The 9,520-nt window shown below is 47.4% G+C and overlaps 1 long non-coding RNA gene across 1 annotated transcript; it reads left to right on the forward strand.

Annotated features, from left to right (window-relative positions):
- Positions 1–248: 248 nt before the first annotated feature.
- Positions 249–1,388, forward strand: LOC105724823 (uncharacterized). Its single transcript, XR_001109116.2, has 3 exons — positions 249–480; positions 668–864; positions 1,132–1,388. It is a non-coding gene; the product is annotated as an uncharacterized LOC105724823 (long non-coding RNA).
- Positions 1,389–9,520: the final 8,132 nt, after the last annotated feature.

Genomic DNA, 9,520 nt, shown 5'->3' on the forward strand with positions numbered 1-9,520 from the left:
AAATAGGGATAGCAATTGTAAAGCAGCACCAGGTCCCCCAGCTAGAATCGTCCATTGCTGGCTTTTGTCACTTACTAAAAAATAGGGTAATGCTTTCCTTTTCTCTGGCACATTAAAAATAAAGGGAGTCTTTTCCACTTCATGTAGGCATCTGATGAGATTTACCGAAACTCTACCTTTAAGGCTGCGAGAGTTTATGGGAAACAGTAATCCGCCCCAAGAATAAACAGTAAACGGAATGACGATTTTCTAGGAAGTGCTGTGTCTGGCTGCGGCAGAAGCAGCAATGAGCTAAGGGAGGTTTTTTGGCAGCCCTGGAGGGCTATTGAGAACTGCGAGCTGTGATGAAGAAAGCACTCATCCGTTTATATCTCTGTGGGAGTGCCTCCTGTGAGGCATCGGGGTGTCTGCCTTATCTGGGGATTTCCTGTGGCATTACAGAAAATGATGCAGGTTTGCCTCCGTTCCCCGGAACAAGAGGTGAGAGGCTGGCCTGACTGGGGTGAGATTCTCATTCATGGTCATTCTCACTGAGGTTGGCTCAGAAATCTGGGTGAAATGATTCACCTGCTGCCTTGGCATGGCTTGGAGGGCAGCTTAAGGCTGAGTTTCCAAAGTGAAGCCCCTTTGCCCAGGAAAACTCATTCCTGTTCTCTCTCTTCCTAAGGACAAGCTGTGGTCAGCAAGAGCAGTGGTTCACGGAATGTACACAAGAAACTGGTACTCGAAGCTGGGTGTGGCAGTATTTGCAGCAGCAAAAGATTGGAAACAGTCTGTAATTCAGGAGTTGGCAACTGGCTTATGTGACGTGATGAAATATAATGCAGCTAGATGACAGCACACCTCTGTCATTGACAGTGCCAGGTCTGATATATTTCAATGGAAAAGGTGAAGCAGGGAATGATCTGTAGAGTGTGATTCTATCACTGTGTACAGTACACCTTGCCTCCGGAAGGGGTGCAGGGCTGCTTGATGAACTTGGGGTGGGTGGGGTGAGAGATGGATCCTTTCTCGATTTACTGTCCTATAAGTGGCAGGGGGACCCTTCCCTGAGTAGGAGAGGACCAGTGGGTAGCTAAGCTTGCTCCTAGGGCCCTCTCGGGAAAACCTGCTCTTTTTGCCTTTTTCCAGGACTGGGGAGAATCCAGCCTTGGACTTCACCAGTGGGCCTCACCCATTGTCTATGAGGTGGCCAGGTTCACTGTGCCTCGAGGGCCAGACGCCCCAGGGTGCTGCTGAAGAGGATGGTGCCCATTCTATCTCAGTCTCTCCCTGGAGCAGGACCGCTTCCTCTGCCCTCTTCCACGGTTGTTGGTATCCTCCATCCTGCGCTTGAGCTCCCCAGGGCCCACTGCAGCTCCCCCGACTGTGTCCTTCAGTCCCATCAAGTCTCAACCCTCAGAATCCTGCGCTCCACGAAGGAACCAATGCACGAACTCCAGGCGTCTCTGCCAGGCAACACATTTGCATTTTAACTGGGATTTTCTGGAGGAAAACTCCTTACCAGGAACAAGGTAAAGAGCACCGCTCCATCCAGGTCAGGTGCGGGAATAAACAGTGAGCCCACCCAGCGAGGGCACCTGCAGGGGTGGAGGCCAACAGAGATGGGGCTGAGGGGGACTTTGTAAGGCCGATTGCCTCGCCGGGAGCGCAGACGCACACCTCCACCCCCTTTTTCCTGAAAGCTCGGACAAGTTCCCTTTTCCCCTTCTCGCACAGCCTGGCTTTCCCTTAAAGAACCCAGTATGCAAGCAGGGTCTTGTGATTTTAGCCAATAGCAGCCGAATCTTTCTAGCCAATAGCAGCTGAGTCTTTCTAGCCAATAGCAGCCGAGTAATTCTAACCAATAGCAGCCAAGTCCTGTATGCAAACAAAGGCTTGTAACCTTACCCAATAGTAGTCCTGCTCTCCACAACCAATCAAGCTCCTTCACTCCCTATAAAACCCCAGGTCTGAGAGGAGTCCGTGCGACTTCTCTGGCTCCTCCTGTTGGACTGCAGAACCTCGCCCAGGAGCCTGAATAAGCCTTTCATATTAGATCTTCTTGTGTTGGCCTCAGTTTCTTCCTTTTAAACTTGGCACGAACCCAAGAACAAACCTCACAGACTTCAGACAAAAGGACAAGCAGATGCAAAAAAGTTTTGGGGGGAAGCGAGTTTCCTCCGTGTGATCAAAGCAGACTCAGCAGGCACCGCCTCAGCACTTGTGGGAAGGTGCGCTCCTGGGAACCAGAAAGCCTGGATTTAGGGAGGGAAGAATTGGGTCGGGTTCCAATCTTGTCTCCTCCCTCTACCCACTAGAGGACCCTAGGCAAATCCAGTCAAGGAAGTGTCAACTCCTCATGAGTAAAACAGTGATAAAAACAGTGCCTTCATGTCACCTTAACTTGAAATTGGAAAAAAAGAAAAAATTAAAAGTTAAAAAAAAATAGTGCTGGGCACAGTGGCTCACGTCTGTAATCCCAGCACTTTGGGAGGCCAAGATGGGTGGATCACCTGAGGTCAGGAGTTTGAGACCAGCCTGGCCAACATGGTGAAACCCTGTCTCTACTAAAAATATGAAAATTAGCTGGGTGTGGTGGCGGGCATCTGTAATCCCAGCTACTCAGGAGGCTGAGGCAGGAGAATCAGTTGAACCCGGGAGGTGGAGGTTACGGTGAGCCAAGATCATGCCACTGTACTCCAGCCTGGGTGACAGAGACTCTGTCTAAATAAATAAATAGTGCCATCATCCTACCCTATGGGATTCTTATACTAACTAAGATATGCTGGAATTTACTTTCCACATTGCACTGGCTCTATTGAATGTGATTCAAATGTCTACTCTTTCCTCCCTGAGGTGGCAGTGTGGCCTGGTAGCTGATGCCCCTCCTGCCTTAGGGGGCCCGTGACACAGCAGGGGGCACAGTGGTCAAATGCACAGACTCAGAGGCCAGGTAGGTGGGGTCCACCTCTGAGACTTTAATCTCTCGGGACCCCAGCTTTCTCATTTTAAACTGGAGATAATAATAGGACCATCTACACAGACCTGAGGGGAGGATTAAACACTTGTAAAAGCAGGTGAGCAGTGTTGGACTCGGGTTGGCTCTGTGTGGGCCCCTGGAGGGACCACTGAGGTGGAGTGAAGCAGCTGGTCCCTAACCCTGAGTGCACAGTCACGCACTCGACGGTGACGAAGCTGTGGGAGGCTGCCCCAAGCACCCCGGTGTCGGAGAATCCTGCTTCATTTCCTAGCAGGAGTGAGCCGGGCAGAAGCAATGTGTGACTGGTGGTTTCTATCACACTGATTCTCTAATGTTACAATGAATTAGTCACAGATAAAAATGGTCAGATCCCAGGATTCGATGCTTCCCTTTCTTTTTTAAAGCAAGGATGAGGTCTGAATAATAAAACAAGCAGTAGGGTATTTAAAAGAAGCAAGGCTAGAAACTTTCACAGCCATTTTTCAGGATAAATAAAAATCAGTAGAATAAAACTATTCTAAAATGAATTACATTTATGAAGCTATTGAATTCTGAGAAACTGTCTACTGCCTATCTGGTGGGGGCCAGGGCATAGCCCACAAATACCGGGGGCTTCCAGTGTCACTCAAACAGCCTTGACTATGTCACATACGATTATGTTGGTCCTGGACATAGAGGGGGAAAACAGAGAGGCAGGAAACTGTCCTCAGCAGTGAGGGGGATGCCACATGCTGGGGACGGGGGCAGCAGTATATCCTTTGGGACTTTGGAGGAGGGCCTGAGTTGTGAGGCCAGGAATGAGGAGGGAAAGATTCAAGGAGTGCGTGGACTCTGAGTCAGACAGAATGATGAGAAATGAGGCTTCCTCCTAGGGAAAGATCTTTGGTACCAAAAAAAGATCCATTGTAGGATTCTTTAGATTTAGGAGATGGGCTAGAAAAGCAAGAGAAAAGGAGAATTGTAGCTTAGAAAGCAATTCATATGGCAAAGAATTCATGGGTAAGGTCTCTTGGCCAGAGTGGAACCAGAAGCTATCAATGCAACATCTTCCAGGGAAGCTGGGGACCTGAGGCTTTAGATCACTATGCCCATCCGACACACAATCAGACAAAGGGTATGTTTGGACCAGGACCCAGTTTATTTTCCAAAATGAAATTGTTGGGGCTGGATGTGGTGCCTCACACCTATAATCCCAGCACTTTGGGAGGCTAAGGCAGGCGGATCACCTGAGGTCAGGAGTTCGAGACCAGCCTGGCCAACATGGAGAAACCCTATCTCTACTAAAAGTACAAAAATTAGCTGGGGATGGTGGTGGGTGCCTGTAATCTCAGCTACTCAGGAGGCTGAGGCAGGAGAATCACCTGAACCTGGGGGGTAGAGGTTGCAGTGAGCCGAGATCACGCCACTGCACTCCAGCCTGGGTGACAAGAGCAAAACTCTGTCTCAAAAAAAAAAAAAAAAAAAAAGTTGTCAGATGTTCCAACCCCATAATATGTCCTCTACTCTGAGGGACAGTTCAAAACATTCAACAGAAGTCCTTTGTGGGGGTGCTTCCTTGATCAACAGGAGAAAATTATATATAGACTTGGGACACAGATTGGTGGGGTTTGAGCTTTGCTTTGCTGTTTTGCTTTTCTTTTTTTTTTTTCTTTTTCTAGTAAAAAACTAAGCAAGAGCTGTGCATGGTGGCTCATGCCTGTAATCCCAGCACTTTGGGAGGCTGAGGTGGGTGGATCACAAGGTCAGGGGTTCAAGACCAGCCTGGTCAACATAATGAAACCACATCTCTACTAAAAATACAAAAATTCAGCAAGGCATGGTGCTGCGCACTTGTAATCCCAGCTACTCAGAAGGCTGTGGCAGGAGAATCACTTGAATCCAGGAGGTGGAGGTTGCAGTGAGCTGAGACAGCACCACTGCACTTCAGCCAGACAGAGTGAAACTCTGTCTCAAAAAAAAAAAAAAAAAAAAAAAAACTAAGCAAGGAGGTACATTTATAACCCCCAAAGGGAAATTCTACGCAAGAGCAAAATGTAGGGACATTTGCAGTTGTGGGTCTGGCTGGGATGCCAGGAGATGGAGCTGGTTCCCACACAGGTACCAGTGGCTCCTGCTCAAGATAGATCTGAAGTTCAATCAGCAGCCACTGTCACTGATGGGCTCAAAAGGACCAAGTTGGAGGGCAATTCTCCTCAGCTCACCACGAAGCCTTGGGGTGAATGGCCCTCAAAAGATACATCCTGCCCAAAACCTGTGAATGTGACTGCCTTAGTCTGTTTTCTGCCATTTACAACAGAATGCCTGAAACTGGGTAATTTATGAAGAAAAGGAATTTATTTCTTACAGTTATGGAGGCTGAGTCCAAGGTTGAGGGGCTGGGTCTGGTGAAGGCCTTCTTGCTGGGGCGGACTCTGCAGTGTCCCCAGGTGGCACAGGCCATCACATAATAAGGGGGCTGAGTGTGTTAATGTGCTAGCCCAGGTCTCTCTTCTTCCTCTTATAAAGCCACCAGTTCCCCTCCCACAGTAACCCACTAATCCATGAGCCTATTAATTCACTAATCCATGAATGGAACTAATCCATTCATGAGGACAGAGCCTTCACAATCCAAGCACCTCTTAAAGGCCCCACCTCTCAATACTGCCACACTGGGGATTAAGCTTCAACATCAGTTTTGGAGGGGGCATTCAAACCATAGCAGTGACATTACTGAAAAGCGTATTTTATAGATGTAATTAAACTATGTGTGAGATCATCTTGGATTAGAGTGGATCCTAAATCCAATGACAAGTGTTCTCTTAAGAGAGGAGAAGGTGATATGAAGGCGTAAGTAGAGATTGGAGGGATGTGTCTACAAGTCAAGGTATTGCCATGAGCCACCAGAAGCTGGAAGAAGCAAGGATGGATTCTCCCTAGATCCTTCAAGCAAGGGCCATGCTGATTTGGATACCTGGCCTGCAGAACTGTGAGAACAGAGATTTCTGTAATTGTAAACCATCTAGTTTGTGGCAAGTTGTTACTGGCAGCCTCAGGAAACCAGTACGACCCCCTAGATTTTTCTTCTAACAGCATTCAACAGATGTTAATTTGAAAGGGGTTCATTGGTTTTTTTTTTTTTTTGAGATGGCGTTTCGCTCTCTTTACCCAGGCTGGAGTGCAATGGCGCGATCTCGGCTCACCGCAACCTCTGCCTCCTGGGTTCAGGCAATTCTCCTGCCTTAGCCTCCTGAGTAGCTGGGACTACAGGCACGCGCCACCGTGCCCAGCTAATTTTTTATATTTTTAGTAGAGACGGAGTTTCACCATGTTGACCAGGATGGTCTCGATCTCTTGACCTCGTGATCCACTCGCCTCGGCCTCCCAAAGTGCTGGGATTGGTTCATTGATTTTTAAAGGAAGTCCCCCCTCCCCATTTAAATTTGCCAAGGGTCAGAGAGTTTAGGCCAAGGAGGGAACAGAGGCCTTGGAGAGGGAACAGGAAAACAATGGCTCTGGAGTTAGAGCTTCAAGAATGACTCTGAGCTATGCAGTTGGAGGGGTCACTTCACTTCCTGCTCATCTGTCAGATGGGAATATAATGAATAGAGCAAATTAGATAAATTTCAGGAATGCACAATGTCAACATAACAAGTTGGCTGGGTCCCCACCATCACTTTCATCCTGGGGGAGCCCTGCTGGAAAGACCCCCTTGCTAAAGCTATGGATCAATGGCTATAGAGTTAGTGTGAGCTGTGCAGGCGGACAGCCCAGGATTTGTGTCTTACAGCTTCGTGACCTTGGCAAGTTCCTTCCTTGAGCCTCAGCGCTTCATCTATATGGTTGACACCTAAAATAGGTAAATTCATAGAGGCAGAAAGTAAAATAGAGGTTACCAGGGAGTGGGGAGGGAAGGTGGGGAGTTATTGGAGTTAGTGTTTAATGGGTACAGGGTTTCTGTTGGGATGATGAAAAAGTTCTGGAAACCAATAGTGGTGATGGTTGCATGAGACAGCAAATGTACATAATGAGACTAAAGTGTGCACTTGAAATGGTTAAAATAGTCATTTTTATGTTATGTATAACTTATTACAATTTTAAAAAGCATGTTAGCGGTGTTTTCCATGCCAGGGCACTGTGGCAGTAGATGACCAGGTAGCCAGTATGGTGGACAAGCCTGGCCAATGGGCTGGCTGTACTGGCTCAACATTTGCATAAATGGAACCTTAACGATATAACCCCAAGAAGAGACTAACGTGGGATTTCAGGATTGTAGGCAAGGCCAAGGAAAGAAAAACCTGCTAAATAACTTTGAGTGGAGGAGAGGGGTAAGGGTTGAGAAATCCTTCCTGTGCCCTTCTAAGTCCAGCAGGGGCCAGGCACAGTGCCTCACACCTGTAATCCCAGCATTTTGGGAGGCCAGGTCGGAGGATCGTTTGAAGCTAGGAGTTTGAGACTAGCCTGGGCAGCAAAGGAGACCCTGTCTCTATAAAATAAATAAATTAATTAATTAATTAAAAAAAAAAGAAGAAGAAGAAAGTCCAGCAGGTAGGTGGAGTCTTTTCTTTTTCCTTTGCAAAACCAGCCAAGAAGCTCTGAACCTTGGGCTACTCTTGTAGCCTTTGCGCTGTATCCTCCCATTCAACTAAATGTCCCATATTTGGCCCAGTTCCAAGTTTATGTTCATTTGTCTGGCCTGGAGCCTGCTGTCTTCCAAGGAAGCGCAGTCTTGCACTATCCGCTCTCTCTCTCTCTCTGAGGAAGACAGATGGATCAGCAAATCGTGGGCTGGAGACAGGAACTCGGGCCCCACCTCCGGCCTGTCAATTCCAAGCCCCTCAGAGTCTTTGTTGTACGTTGCTACCATGGCGACTGCTGGGGACAACACCTGGCTAGCAGAAGCCTGCCAAAGCCCACTGCAGCAACGGCAAGGGACGAAGAGGGTATTTCCGGGACAGTTAGTGAGCAATTAGAGACCAGGGGCTAGAGCCGAGCCAGCCCCAGCAGTCGGGAAGTGTTTGACCCAGAATTTAAACCACAAAGGCTGAAAATAAAATTTTTAAAAAATCAATATAATTGCTTTTGTAAGCGCTAAATACCGCAGGACTCTTTGTAAGTTACTTTCTGATTCTTTATTCTGGGGCATGGTGACCAATAAGCATGCTGGCCTCCATTCCTGGCCCTTCGTGGGGTTTATAATTACAGCAGATCCACAGAGAGCTCGCAAACACCCTGGCCCGGTCAGGCGGAGACCAGCTGTTTGCACACAGACCTCGAAGCGAGCAGGGCTTGCAGACAGTGAAACATGTTCTCATATTAACGTCTTTCTCACAAGCACTGCCCCCTACGCTGCTGACACAGTCAGAGGAGTCAAAAGTGGCTTCCCCGTGTGTTTCTCCATTGCACTCCCCGTTATTTAAAAAAACATGGAGTTTTAAATTTCACGTTCTGTGATCTAACTTCCCATTTCCCACTCACAAACAAATGACATCTGGTCACTCTCAACAATAAACTTGGAAAGATGAGACATTTCCTGTTAGTTCTCCATGTAACCCCTGCTTAAACTTTCAAATTCCTGAAAGAATTGCCTGAAAAATAAATGGATCATTAAAAAGTGAAGAAAAGGGAGAAGGAGAGGGCTGGGGACCTGCCAGGAGAGCCTCTGACAGTCAATGCTGATAAGTTTTTAGCAATATTCCGGCGTTTATTTTAAAAAACATGTTTTAACAATGGGAGATGAAAACAGATTTGTTATTCTGTACAATCGCTTTGTGGAAATTGCAATTGGAAAAACCTTCCAGGCTGCTAGATCCAACATCACAGCTAATTGCCCAATTCCTTGAAGTGGTGGTAGAAAATATTATTTTAAAGTCCTCATCTGTTTTTTAGCACTCTGCTTATCTAGCCACCTAATTCCTAAGAAATAGCATATGGTCTCACAACTTCAACAGTTACACAACCCCATTATCTTTCAAAGCTACGTTTCCAAGCCTGGATTTTCTTCCTCATCTTCAGCTGCCAGCTGGACATTTCTTCCTGGAGGCCCTGCCTTTATCTCCCATTCAGCATGACTAAGACTGGTTACTCTGCACCAGCCTCCCAAAGCCGGCTCCCCTCTCCACACTTCCTCTTTCTCTCAATGATAACAGCTTTCTCCAAGATCCAGACTCAACCTATGGTGATATCTTGGAGGTCTGGGATCTTCCCCTCTCAGCCCATATACACAGTGATCCATCCTATCACATCGCATGTGACCTTTCTTTCCGTTCCTACAGCCACCAATCTTGTCAAGTCCAGTGATTTCCTAACAGGTGTCCCTCTTCTGCTTTCTGTCCCCATCCATCCAGGCAGCACCAGACAGCTAATCCATCTCATAGAACATTCTAATGCACCATTTTCCTGCTCAAAATCTTTCAATGCATTTTTTTTTTTTGAGTCTTGCTCTTATTTTCCAGGCTGGAATGCAATGGCTCAATCTCAGCTCACTGCAACCTCTGCCTTCCAGGTTCAAGCGATTCTCCTGCCTCAGCTTCTCGAGTAGCTGGGATTTACAGGCATGCAACACCACACCTGGCTAATTTT

This window comes from Aotus nancymaae, unplaced genomic scaffold (assembly GCF_030222135.1).
Source record: "Aotus nancymaae isolate 86718 unplaced genomic scaffold, 86718_ANA_hifiasm-v0.15.2.pri h1tg000036l, whole genome shotgun sequence".
NCBI classification, from domain to species: Eukaryota; Metazoa; Chordata; class Mammalia; order Primates; family Aotidae; genus Aotus; species Aotus nancymaae.